The sequence below is a fragment of the Loxodonta africana genome, chromosome 4, assembly GCF_030014295.1.
Source record: "Loxodonta africana isolate mLoxAfr1 chromosome 4, mLoxAfr1.hap2, whole genome shotgun sequence".
NCBI classification, from domain to species: Eukaryota; Metazoa; Chordata; class Mammalia; order Proboscidea; family Elephantidae; genus Loxodonta; species Loxodonta africana.
In genome coordinates this window covers 192391994-192403746 of record NC_087345.1, presented here as the reverse complement: position 1 = coordinate 192403746, position 11753 = coordinate 192391994, and the positions used below count along the sequence as shown (strand labels likewise).

Sequence of the window (11753 nt, the reverse complement as noted above, 5' to 3'; positions counted from 1 at the left end):
AAATAGAAATCTCTTAGTGCAATTCCAAAATAAGAGAAAGTATATCTGAGTCAATCATCTATAGCAAGGCTACATCATGTTATATAAACAAGATTTCTGGGACTGCAGAGCTGGTATCAAATGGATGGCTGATTCCCTGAAAAGTGGATGAGGAAGAAACCCCAAAGGCATCCTTTTTATGACCCTTAGACCATCCAAATGCCCCATGAGACAACTTCTCAACAAAAGAAGGAAAATTTCACTCATTTAACAAATATTTATTGAGCTTCTACTATGTGCCCCGCATTGTTCTTGGTGCTGAAATACAGCAATGAATAACAAAGTCTCCTTTTTTCCTTTGTCTATTTCCGCATCAAGGGACTACACACAATGCAAATACTTTAATGACAAGCACATTTTAAAAAGTACATGTAGGAGGCACCCTGAGATTCCTCAGGAACATGTCTTTATTTTTTCCAAAAACAAAATGCTGCCAGTTGATGTGCTAAGTTCATGTCAAGAGTATGGCTGGTGTAGTGGGTATATATTCAGGCTGGTATAATCCTGGAATGAGAGCTTTACATATAAGGACTTATTCTAATATTAATTTTTGAAGTACACTCAGTCCCTAGAGTGAGTAGGGCAAAGAGTTCTAAGTATCAATGTTAGGGTTAAATTGTAAGAATGGGAGCTGGTGTTAAGATTCAGGAATATAGTATAACTGTTTTCTTTTGTTAGCTTTAGAAACACACAATGCTAAGGTACTATGAGAAATTGTCCAAAGACACCAGTGGGTCTATAAGGAACTTGAGTTCAGTGTCATGATCTGGTACTACTTTTCAAGAAGGCAGTTCAGCAACACGTATCAAGGTCCTTAACAATGTTCATATCTTTTAACATAATAATTTCACTTTTTGCAATCTAGAACAAGGAAATAATCCTTATGAGGAGAAATGACATCATACTCACAATCTCTTTGGTTTCACTCCTCTTGACAGAGGTGTAACTAAGGTATGGCAAGTAGGGTGTGTACCCTCAGTGCAGCTTGAGGAGGGGCTCTAATGAGCAGTTTCTATTGGCCATCGAAGTTTCCACTGCCAGCTGTGAGAGATCATTCAGCCATTTAAAACTAATTGCCATAGGCACTAATTTCTGTAGACAGGCCCCTACTCTTGGATGCTCAGATAGAGTCATTCTTGGCTAATTTGATAGCACTTATTACAAGTAGGCTAAAGACAAAAGGTAAGAGGGCCTTAGGAAGTGAATTGAAAGAATATGCCTTTTTCATTTGAGTCTACCTTCTGTGTTTTTTTTGAGACAAAACTGTCACTTGCTGTGATGAAGTGTGCTTTCCATTAGGCCAACTGGGAGGAAGCTGCCTAAAGCTCTTTAGATGGATAGGTTCAACTGGACTGTAAACATCCCCTTTCTTCCTCAGGGTTATAAGACCCTTCCAACCTCCCTCTGGAACCTTTCACTTGGGCATGACAAGCGTCTATTATCATCTAACCAAATCTGAAGTACTAGATTTAAAAGACACAGAGACAGGGCTGGAAGGTGGAGTGTGGGTAAGTGTGAAGAACTGTTCACAAAGGACACCCTTGTTCTCCAAACAGTATTGTCACCATCATGCTACTTGATGGCTCCAGGGGCCTCAAATCATCCCCTGTGCAGCTTCTTCACAGCTTGACTAAAATATTTTTATGTCCAAATACATTTCTACTTCAATCTCTTAGCTCTTCCCCAACTTCCCAGGGAAGTGTGGAAATTCTTACTTGTGGGCACATAAACACTGAAGTTTATAACAAGCTTCAAGGAGGTTTAAAGTTTTAGGGTCTCTTCCTAAAACTTTGTCACTTAGTGTCCATCCTGGTAGACCAGCATAATATTAGAGCTTAGGATTGACCGAGGTGAGTGTTCAATCAAAGACAAACAAGTAGAAATATTTAGGAGATTCAGAACTGTTGCCAGAGTCTCTATGCCTTTAATTAAATAAGGTTTTTGCCTCTCGCTGGTCAAGAATGAGCAGGTAAGGCACACCAGCAAAGCTTTATTGAAGAGGCTTGCAAGCAGAGATAAGGAAGGCCTAGGCAACGCTTATCCCCGTCTCACGGAACGAAGGACTTCAAGGGCTTTTAAAAATACTTGAGCAGGAAAAAGATTCATGTTTATTCAGGGGCATAGGTGGGGTTTTCTGGCAACTAGCCGGTTTTGGGTGGGGATAGGCTACCTAAGGTGCACGCGCAGCTGCTTTCTAAGATGGCTCCTGTCCATAGGCCTCTGGGATTCACAGTAGGACTTATTATGGGGTGTCATGCCTGCACAGTCTCTCACTCCCTGAGTTCGATACCCAGCTGCAGCTGCACCCTTCGCTGCCCCTGGTGAAAGGTCACACAGCAGTCACAGGTCAATGTTCTACGCGTGTCTTGTGTCTCTGGGGGCATGTCTCTGGGGGCTTGTTTCATCTGGCTGCTTCTGAGAGACAACTTTAAAGAAGTTTGTGGGCTAGTTTCTGATACCCTGCCCCATGGTTCTGGTGAACATCTTTGTTTCTGCGCCCTGGCCCATTTCCTGTTACTCTGTCACTTTAATTTGTTTATGTCAATTGCAGATTTGGGGGCCCCTCTGTTCCCTTAGAACTTTGGATCCAGAAGTACAAGGAATAACAAAACACTCTTGTTGACTCCAGTAAACCACCAGGAACTCATATCAAGAAAGGTATCTTGTCTCCCACCAGTACCCACAGGAGCTATGTGGAAGACACTGGATATTCGTACATTGGACAGAGCTTTCAAAGCAGCCCTCTCATACTTCTTGGCAGCACTCTCTGGGCTCACCAGTGTGATAATATGGCAGACAGGAGGGCCGCCACAAAGCTGTGCTGGTCAGGACTATATAACCCCTTCTGGAAGACCTCAGGTTGCCGCTGAAAATCAGAAAATAACTAAGTGATATGCTTCCTTCTTTCCGCACCCTGGCCAACTTCTCCATCTACCACAGAACTCACAACTTGAACATACACAACACCCTCCAGGGTTTATCCTAGGATGTTCTACCCCACAAATTTAACTCATATATGGTCTTTGTAGGCTTGTCAGTGAGTCACAAAAAATAGGGTTTGGAGAAAAGTATGTGGAGCTGCAATAGACTCTCAGAGTTGGATGCAACAAATCTGTGAAAGTGCCTCAATAGTGTCGAGCACATAATAGGTACTCAATAAACTTTTTTTTTTTTTTTTGTCTCTTCTAGTTCAAAATGTACCTGAGGTGTAAATCATTCTGGACAACTCTGCTAGAATCTTCTTTTCTTTTAATGAACATAAATATATTTCTCTGAGCCACAAGTCAAGAACTGACTTGATGGCAACTGGTTACTGGTTAGCTTCCTCTCATTATCTTATATTTACTCCTGGAGGCTGTAGAGAATAGCCTTTATCTCTTTTTGCACATAAAACATTCAAAGGCAGCCATTTCATTTCCTAAATATTCAATATAACAATCCCCAAGTGTTCAACCAATCTGCTTATGGCCTGATTTTAAGGCCTTCATCATCCTGTTTACTCCCTCTGAATACACTCTTGTCTTTCTCCCTCCTGAAAGGTAACCATGAATTGAACACTATATGCTGCATGGGGAGAGGGTAGGGGGGAAGGAGGCAGCAGCTAAGTCTTCACTAAAATATATTTTCTCCTTCTTTCATAGTAGTTGGGTGCATGGCTACTCAGCTAAAGATTACATTTCCCAGCCTCCTTTGCAGCTAGATATTGTCATGGAGCATAAGAGAATGAGCAGAAACATACATCCACTAGTGAATACCCGTTGCCACCATGTTGATTCCAACTCATAGCGACCCTATAGGACAAAGTAGAACTGCCCATAGGGTTTCCAAGAAGCAGCTGGTGGATTCAAACTGGCAACCTTTTGGTTAGCAGCCAATCTCTTTATAACTATGGTTTAAAACCACTGCCGTCGAGTCGATTCTGACTCATAGTGACCCTAGAGGACAGAGTAGAACTGCCCCATAGAGTTTCCAAGGAGCACCTGGCGGTTTCGAACTGCCGACCTTTTCGTTGGCAGCTATAGCACTTAACCACTTAAACTATGGTTTAGCAGTCTCATTTTCAAGTCATCTCAGGAGTTAAGATATATTTCCAAACTCATTTTAGAGTATCTAGATCTTCTATAATCTCTTCACCAGTTTGGGTCTTAGTCTCTCAGTATTCCCATTCCAAAGTCATAGGAGAAAGTCCAACTGGGCCAGCTCAGCCAACAGAATCATAGGTCAGGTGTCCACTCTGGTTCAACCATCTGTGGCCAAGAAAACAGAGTCCTGAGATAAAACTATGACAACCTAAATTCACGTCTTCAAGTGATGATGAGAGGCAATTTCAGATAAAAGCATGGGGCTAAGCATGAACCCCTAATCACATAGAGTTTCTGGAATTGCAAAGTCAAGGACCAGATCTTAGGTTACGCATCCATACCTAAGCACTGACAATTGAGGAGACCTGGTGTGCAAAATTGCCCTGCTCACTTGTGGTAAATTGTTACAGTGGTGGCCTCTAGTGAACAAAACCTCCTGGTGCTTGCACCCTTGTGTAGCCTCCTCCCACACTGACTCTGGACTTGATCATGTGACTTGCTTTGGCCGATGAGACATTAGCAAAACGATGCCACCAGAGGCTTGATTAGTGCTTGCATCTTGGGGCTTGTCCTCTTGAAATGTTCCTTCTTGGAAGCTAAATGCCATGGTATGAAGAAACTTGGGCTAGATTACCAAATGGTGAGAGGTATTAGAGAATGAGAGGCCACCTTAGATGTCCTAGTCCCAGCCGGGCTTCCAGCTAAATGTAGCCCATGAGTGACCTCAGCTACACCATGTGGAACAAAACCACCCAGCTGATACTAGTCAGTCCACAAAATCATGAAAAGTAATAAATTGCTGTTGTTTTAAGTCACAAAGTTTTGTGGTATTTTATAAAATAAATTCTTTAGATAACTGAACTTTTCTACATAACTGAAATACCTCCCCTCTATAAAAATCTCCTTGACTACAAAACCCATCTGGAAATCCAGGTGTCTGGCCCAGGAATCTTGGAGAAAATGTTCTGACAGCGGAAATGTAGCCAAAGGACCCTCGAAATGGGATCCTGAGATGTCTTCCTTTCCTCCTGTCTTCCTAAAAACAAATCCTGAAAAATAACAAAGAAATCCTTAAACAACAAGGCATAAGAATGTTCCATAACTAGCCAGATAAGACCAAGTTCTCAAACAGTGCCCCACACTTCCCTGTTACATAATTTCTTTCCTCCTCAATAAATACATCAACATTAAGGAAAGGCTGTGACTCTTTCTAGTTCTCCTGAAACACCAAGAAAGAGAACTCTCATCATTGAATGTCTCCTGTTCTCTTGATCAGTTTCCTGTGAGGTGGCCCAATATATGGTGGGTTGTACGGCCTTAAAGCTAAAGAAAAAAAAAAATTCTGGTTAATGCCAGAGAGATTACCCAGAGAGGTAAACTTCACCATCTCCTGAGGTCATTAAAAACAGTGGGTACGATGTCTCAGGAGTCCCTGGGTGGTGCAAACGATTAAGTGCTTGACTGCTAGCTGAAAGACTGGCAGTTCGAACCCACTTAGAGGTACCTCGAAGGACAGGCCTGATGATCTGCCTCAGAAAGGTCACAGTCTTGAAAACCCTGTGGAGAACAGTTTTACTCTGCATATACTGGGTCATCATCAGTTGCAGTTTCACACGGCATCCCAGTTTATTGCCCTAATAACATGTTTAATGCTTCTTTTCTACCTCCTGGTTCCTTGCATAGTGCCTGGGTTCTTAAAAGCTTGCAAGTGGTCATCCAAGGCACAATAATTGGTCTCTATTTGCCTGGAGCAACAGAGGAAGAAGGAGAATGAGGAACAGGAGGAGATATGGAATGTGTTGCTAATTGCCTCCATGAATAACTGGTGGGGCAGTGGTTAAGAGCTCAGCTGCTAACCAAAAAGGCTGGCAGTTGAAATCTACCAGCCACTCCCTGGAAACCCTATGAGGCAGTTCTACTCTGTCCTACAGGGTTGCTATCAGTCAGAATAGACTTGAGGGCATCGGGTTTTTTTTTGGTTGCCATAAGACCATAAGAACTGGATGGTGCCCAGCTACTATGACTGAACATTTTGAGCAAAGAGTCTATAGAAGAATCCTGATCAAAACAGGGTAAATGCAGAAAAAAAAAAAAAAAAAAACCCCGTTGCTGTTGAGTCGATTCCGACTCATAGTGACCCTATAGGACAGAGTAGAACTGCCCCATACGGTTTCCAAGGAGTGCCTGGTAGATTTGAACCGCTGACCTTTTGGTTAGCAGCAAAGACTTTAAAATTTAAAATGCAGAAAAGAATTTAAAATTCTCATGGAATCCAGACTTTCTGGAGCCATGGAGGCTGAATGAATCCCTGAAACTAATGCTCTGAGATAATCTTTAAACCTTAAACCAAAAAAAATCTCCTGAAGTCTTCCTAAAACTAAAAAATAGTCTAGATTAACTAGTAAAAAAATGTCTGTTTTGAGCACTGTGCTCTTTGAAGGACTATATGGGATCAAAGTAACAGCAACTCAAAAGATTAGATAGGAACTTTAGGAGGCAGTGAGTTTATGTTAATGTGGGAGGAACAACACTAGAAACGAAAAGGAGAGTGAGAATAGTTACACAACTCGAAGAATGTAATCAGTGTTACTGAATTGTGGTGAATTGGTGTATGTTATGGTGTATGTGGTGAATTGGTGTATGTGGTGAATTTGGTGTATACATATTCTCAAGAATATAAAATTTTAAAAATGATATTGTGGTCCCAGGAAATACGGATGGGGCACACTGACCATATCAGGCATGGTAGATCAGTGTTGTTATAGTTATTCTACTTTTGTAAAAACAAATATACCCTATGCAATAATAGGGGGAAAAAAAAAGAATGTAACCAATGTCATTAAGTAATATGTGTGAAACCTGTTGAATTGGAATCACCAAAAATATATTATGTAAAAACTAAATCTCTTTTGTTTTTAACCACCAGAATTTGAGGTTATTACTACAGCAGAATCTAGCCCATCCTAGCTGACACCCTCTCCCTCCCATGATCTGTGCCATCTGTGCTTTTGATGAGTACACCTTATATCTCATCCAATGGATGGAAAACAACAGGCTCCATGTGCAAAAAGAAGGCTCTGCTGTTTTATTTCTTAATGAATTCAGGCTATTTCCTAATGATTAGTGCTTCACCTCTCCTGGAAACAATTTATCCTTTAAGTAATTTATTCTAGACTCTCACCTGAGGGCCATATCAAGCTCTATAGTCTTCCTTCTTCCCGTTTCTGAAAAATATACTTCTCTGTCTCTAGTTTTCAGGCATCTCTCTCTTTAATTCCACAAGTCCTAAAAATAAAAAGGTATTTAGAGGCTTCATTTTCAGGTTCTTACAACCCTAGGACACAATTCATTCAAATCAAAAACAAAAAGTTTCTCTCTTTTAATCACCCTTTCTGGATTTCATTTCCCTCATTCGGTTACCTCTCACTATTTTGCTTTAACCCAAAGGCTGACCGTTTATGAACATGGCCAGCCAGAGGAATCCTTTTCTTCAGATGTCTCTTTCATGTCTTTCTACACTGGGCTAGTCTCACTGTTCCCTGCTATTCATCACTGCTTAACACTCATTCAACAAACATTTACCAAGTGCCTACTATGTTTTAAGAAAATGCCTGGTGTGGGATATGATCTCTGCCCTCAAGGAAGTTACCTTAAAAAATGTCAAGTAGACACTAGACAAGTGGGTAAGAGCCACAACAGAAGGGGTCTTGAATGTCCTATATAAGTAACATAAGAAAGTGCCTAAGAGCATAAACTTTAAAAACAGACAGTCCTGGGTTTAAATCTAGGTCTCAATTTCCTCATCTGTGCAACCAGGACAGTAGCAAAGGACTGTTCAAAGAATAAAATCAGAAAACGCAAGTGTAAAAATGGCATAGCGGGGCATCTGACCTCCTCTAACTTCATATGCGAGAAGGAGAATCAAAATCAACAGCCCATGCTGGTTCTTACAAGGCAGGAGTCAGACATGCCTCCACCTTTCAACCTTTTTACCAATTATGACACCAACCGTCCCTCCCACGGCACTCTCTACTCCTCTGCTGGGTTTAATAATTTGTTGCAATGACCACAAAGAACTCACAGACAATATTGATAATTATGGAGTTTATTAGGGAAGTAACAGGTGACAATTCAGGTTCAGGGATGCTCAGGACACAGTTCTTTGATCAGGACAGCCTCTTCTCAGTGTCTTTGCAGGCACATCTTTCTCTGGCCCCTTGGCCTCTGCCCTGCTCAGGTAAGTGTTACAAAGCTCTTTTAACTCTGCCGGTAAGGACCTGGAGGCACCCCACAGGTGCTCAACTCTCTCGCTCTGTGGCTTGGGAAGCCAACCTCGCCACCTCCTGCCAGTCTCCTGGTTCTGCTGCCTCTGCTGCCACCATTTCTCTGCGGCTGTTTCTCACCATCTCTGGTGTCACAACTCTCTGTCTGTCTACTGAATCTAGGAGGATCTCAGCACAAGGATCCTGGGTCCAAAGGATGCACTCCACTCTTGACTCTTCTTTCTTAGTGGTGTTGAAATCCTCCACCTCTGGGATGGTTCATTTTAAGCCTAGTCAGATGGTAAAACTAACCAATCCCCTCATTAGGGCTGCATACACCTATCTGCATGGTTGTACTCCCACAAGGTGCCATGCCCCTTATTTATATTATTAACAAACTTGCCAACCCCTTTGGTGGGCCACAAGCACCTCATTCGCATAGTCTTACCCAGTCATTTGGTGGGAATTACAAAGACCATGGCTACAAGGGCCATATTAATTCACTGCACCGCAATAAGTAATGCACTAAGCTATATTTAATGCCACTGTTTTTTTTTTATCATGAAGGTGATGGCCAATAATTGAAAATTTTAACCACTGGTGTGACTATTGAAATTTGTATCTTAGAAATATTAAGAATTGAATGCACTAACAAGAAAGATCAAAGAGTCAGCCTAAAGTCCAGAAAGGCAATTAAGAGGCTGATGCAGTAGTCAATGGTTCAAATAAGAACCTGAACCATAGCAGAAGGAATGAAAGAAGAGGAACAATTTCTAGGATATTAAGACAGAATCAACAGAACTTAGTAATCAAGTGACTATGGCAGGGTGATGGAAGGAGGAGTTAAGAATGACTTTTGAATTTATGACTTTTGGAACTGAACAGATGATAGCACCGTTCACCAACGAGGGAAACACAGAGAGTAACAGAATTTTTGGGGAAAGGAAAACGATAAATTTAATTTCAAGGACACGAAATTTGAAAATGCTATGAAACACTGTTAAGGGGGCAGTGGCGTTTCAGGGGTAGAATTCTTGCCCTCCATGCAAGAGACGCAGGTTTGATTCCAGGTCAATGCACCTCATGTGCAGCTACCGCCCGTCTGTCAGCGGAGGCTTGTGTGTTGCTATGATGCTGAATACGTTTCAGTGGAGCTTCCCGACTAAGACGGACTAGGAAGAAAAGCCTGCCGATCTGCAACTCATCACGGGGACAGGACGGCACAAGACCAGGCAGCATTTCATTCTGTTGTGGATGAGGTCTCCGCAAGTCAGGGTGGAATGCTAGCAACTTGACTCAATGGCCACTAACAACCATGACTAATGGCCTTTGAGCATCTTTTCATATGCTTATTGCCCATTTGGATAGTTCTTTGATGAAATGTCTAGTCAAGTCCTTTGCCCATTTTTAACTGAGTCATTGGTCTTTTTGTTGTTGAGTTGTTCTTGCTGTTAGCTGTTGCTGAGTCCGCCTCTGATTCATGGAGACCCCATGCACAACGGAATGAAATACTGCCTAGTCCTATATCACTCACATGATCGGTTGCAGAATGGACCGCTGTGATCCATGGGGTTTTCATTAGCTGATTTTTCAGAAGAAGATTGCCACTGGCCTTTCTTCTTAGTTCATCTTAGTCTGGAAGCTCCACGGAAACCTATTCGGCATCATATTCAGCTAATCTCCACTGACAGACAGGGGTCTCCCACATAGAGGTTGAGAATTTTGCCACTGAATCGCCACAGGTAAAACCCAAACCCGTTGCCATCAAGTTGATTCTGACTGATAGCGATTCTATAGGACAAAGTGGAACTGCCCCATAGGGTTTCCAAAGAGCAACTGGTGGATTCAAATGGCCGAACTTTTGGTTAGCAGCCTTAGCTCTTAACCACTGTGCCTTAATACATATTCTGGATATTACATGCTTCCCAAATATTTTCTCCCATTCTGTAGGTTGTTTCTTCACTTCCTTGATAAATTTCTCTGATGCACAGAAGTTTTTAATTTTGATGAAGTCGAATTTATCTATTTTATCTTTTATTGTTCATGCTTTTGGCATCATATGTAAGAATCCACTGTCAAAAACTAGGTCCTGAAGCATCACCCCTATTCTAAGAGCTTCATGGTTTTAGTTCTTACACTTAAGTCATTGATCCATTTTGATTTTATGTTTATATATGGTATGAGATACGAGTCAAACTTCATTCTTGTGCATAGAGAGATCCAACAGTCCCAGCACCATTTGTTGAAGAGACTATTTTTTCCCCCACTGAAGGGACTTGGCACCCTAGTTCAACATCAGTTGCCCACAGATACATGCGTTTATTTCTGGACTCCCAATTCTAGCCTGTTGGTCTATATCTCTCTCTGTATACCAGTACCAGACTGTTTGGGTTACTGTAGCTTTATAGTACATTTTGAAATAGAAGTGTGAGTCCTCCTACTTTGTTGTTCTTTTTCAAGATTGCTTTGGCTATCGGGGGCTCCTTGCAATTCCATATGAATTTGAGGATTGGCTTTTCTACTTCTGCAATAAAGACTACTGGCATTTTGATAGGAATCATGTTGAATCTCTAGGTCACTTTGGGTAGTATTTCTATCTTAACAATATTAACTGTGTCTTTCCCTTTATTCAGATCTTCTTTAATTTCTTTCAATGACCTTTTTCTATAGTTTTCAGTGTACACTTTTTTCAGCTTCCTGGTTAAACTAATTCTTTGGTATTGTATTATTTAAGATGTCATTGAAAATGGAATTGTTTTCTAAATTTCCTTTTCAGATTGTTCATTGCTTTTAAGTAGTGGCTGAGTCCTTAACCATTGTACCATCAGGACTTCTTAAGTCAAGGTAATCCTGATTAATTTTATACAGATAAAGAAAAATATCTGTGAAGTCTCTAAATTACCTTCAGTAAGGTTTTCATAAATGTTCCTCACAATTAACTTTCACAGTAAAAAAAAAAAAAAAAAATTTTTTTTTTTTTTTTAACTTTCATAGTACCTACCAACAATTTACTCAAACACATAGTTCACAGAGACAAATAAACTATTATTTCTATTTCTTTATGGTTGGGTAAATCTGTAGTGTTATCAGTAATTAAAATACTCGTACTGTACCCCCTCTTATACTTTGCAATCTCTTTCATTTAAGGTGTTTACTAAACCTAATCTTGTTTGTCTAATTAAGATTCCCATTAGGATAATGCTTAGGGTCGCTATGAGTCAGAATCCACTCGATGCCAACAGTTTAAGACAATGCTTGTTCCACAATTATTTGCAGTTCACAGTTCAGTATTTTTTATTCATCATTTTCTGAAATTCTTTTCTTTTTCTTCTGGATATAATTATCCACTCATTTGATCTGCAGGTAACAC

At 40.9% G+C, this 11753-nt stretch overlaps 1 protein-coding gene across 1 annotated transcript in view; it reads right to left on the bottom strand.

The window, feature by feature from the left end:
• Nucleotides 1-236: 236 nt before the first annotated feature.
• Nucleotides 237-11753, bottom strand: part of LOC135231342 (paired mesoderm homeobox protein 2B-like) — a 58134-nt gene continuing 46617 nt past the window's right edge. The window contains exons 6-7 of the mRNA XM_064285201.1: nt 7303-7406; nt 237-5170 (exon numbers count right to left, since the gene is read on the bottom strand). The gene's annotated coding sequence lies outside the window, so the exon portion shown is untranslated. The remainder of the gene's footprint in view (nt 5171-7302; nt 7407-11753) is intronic.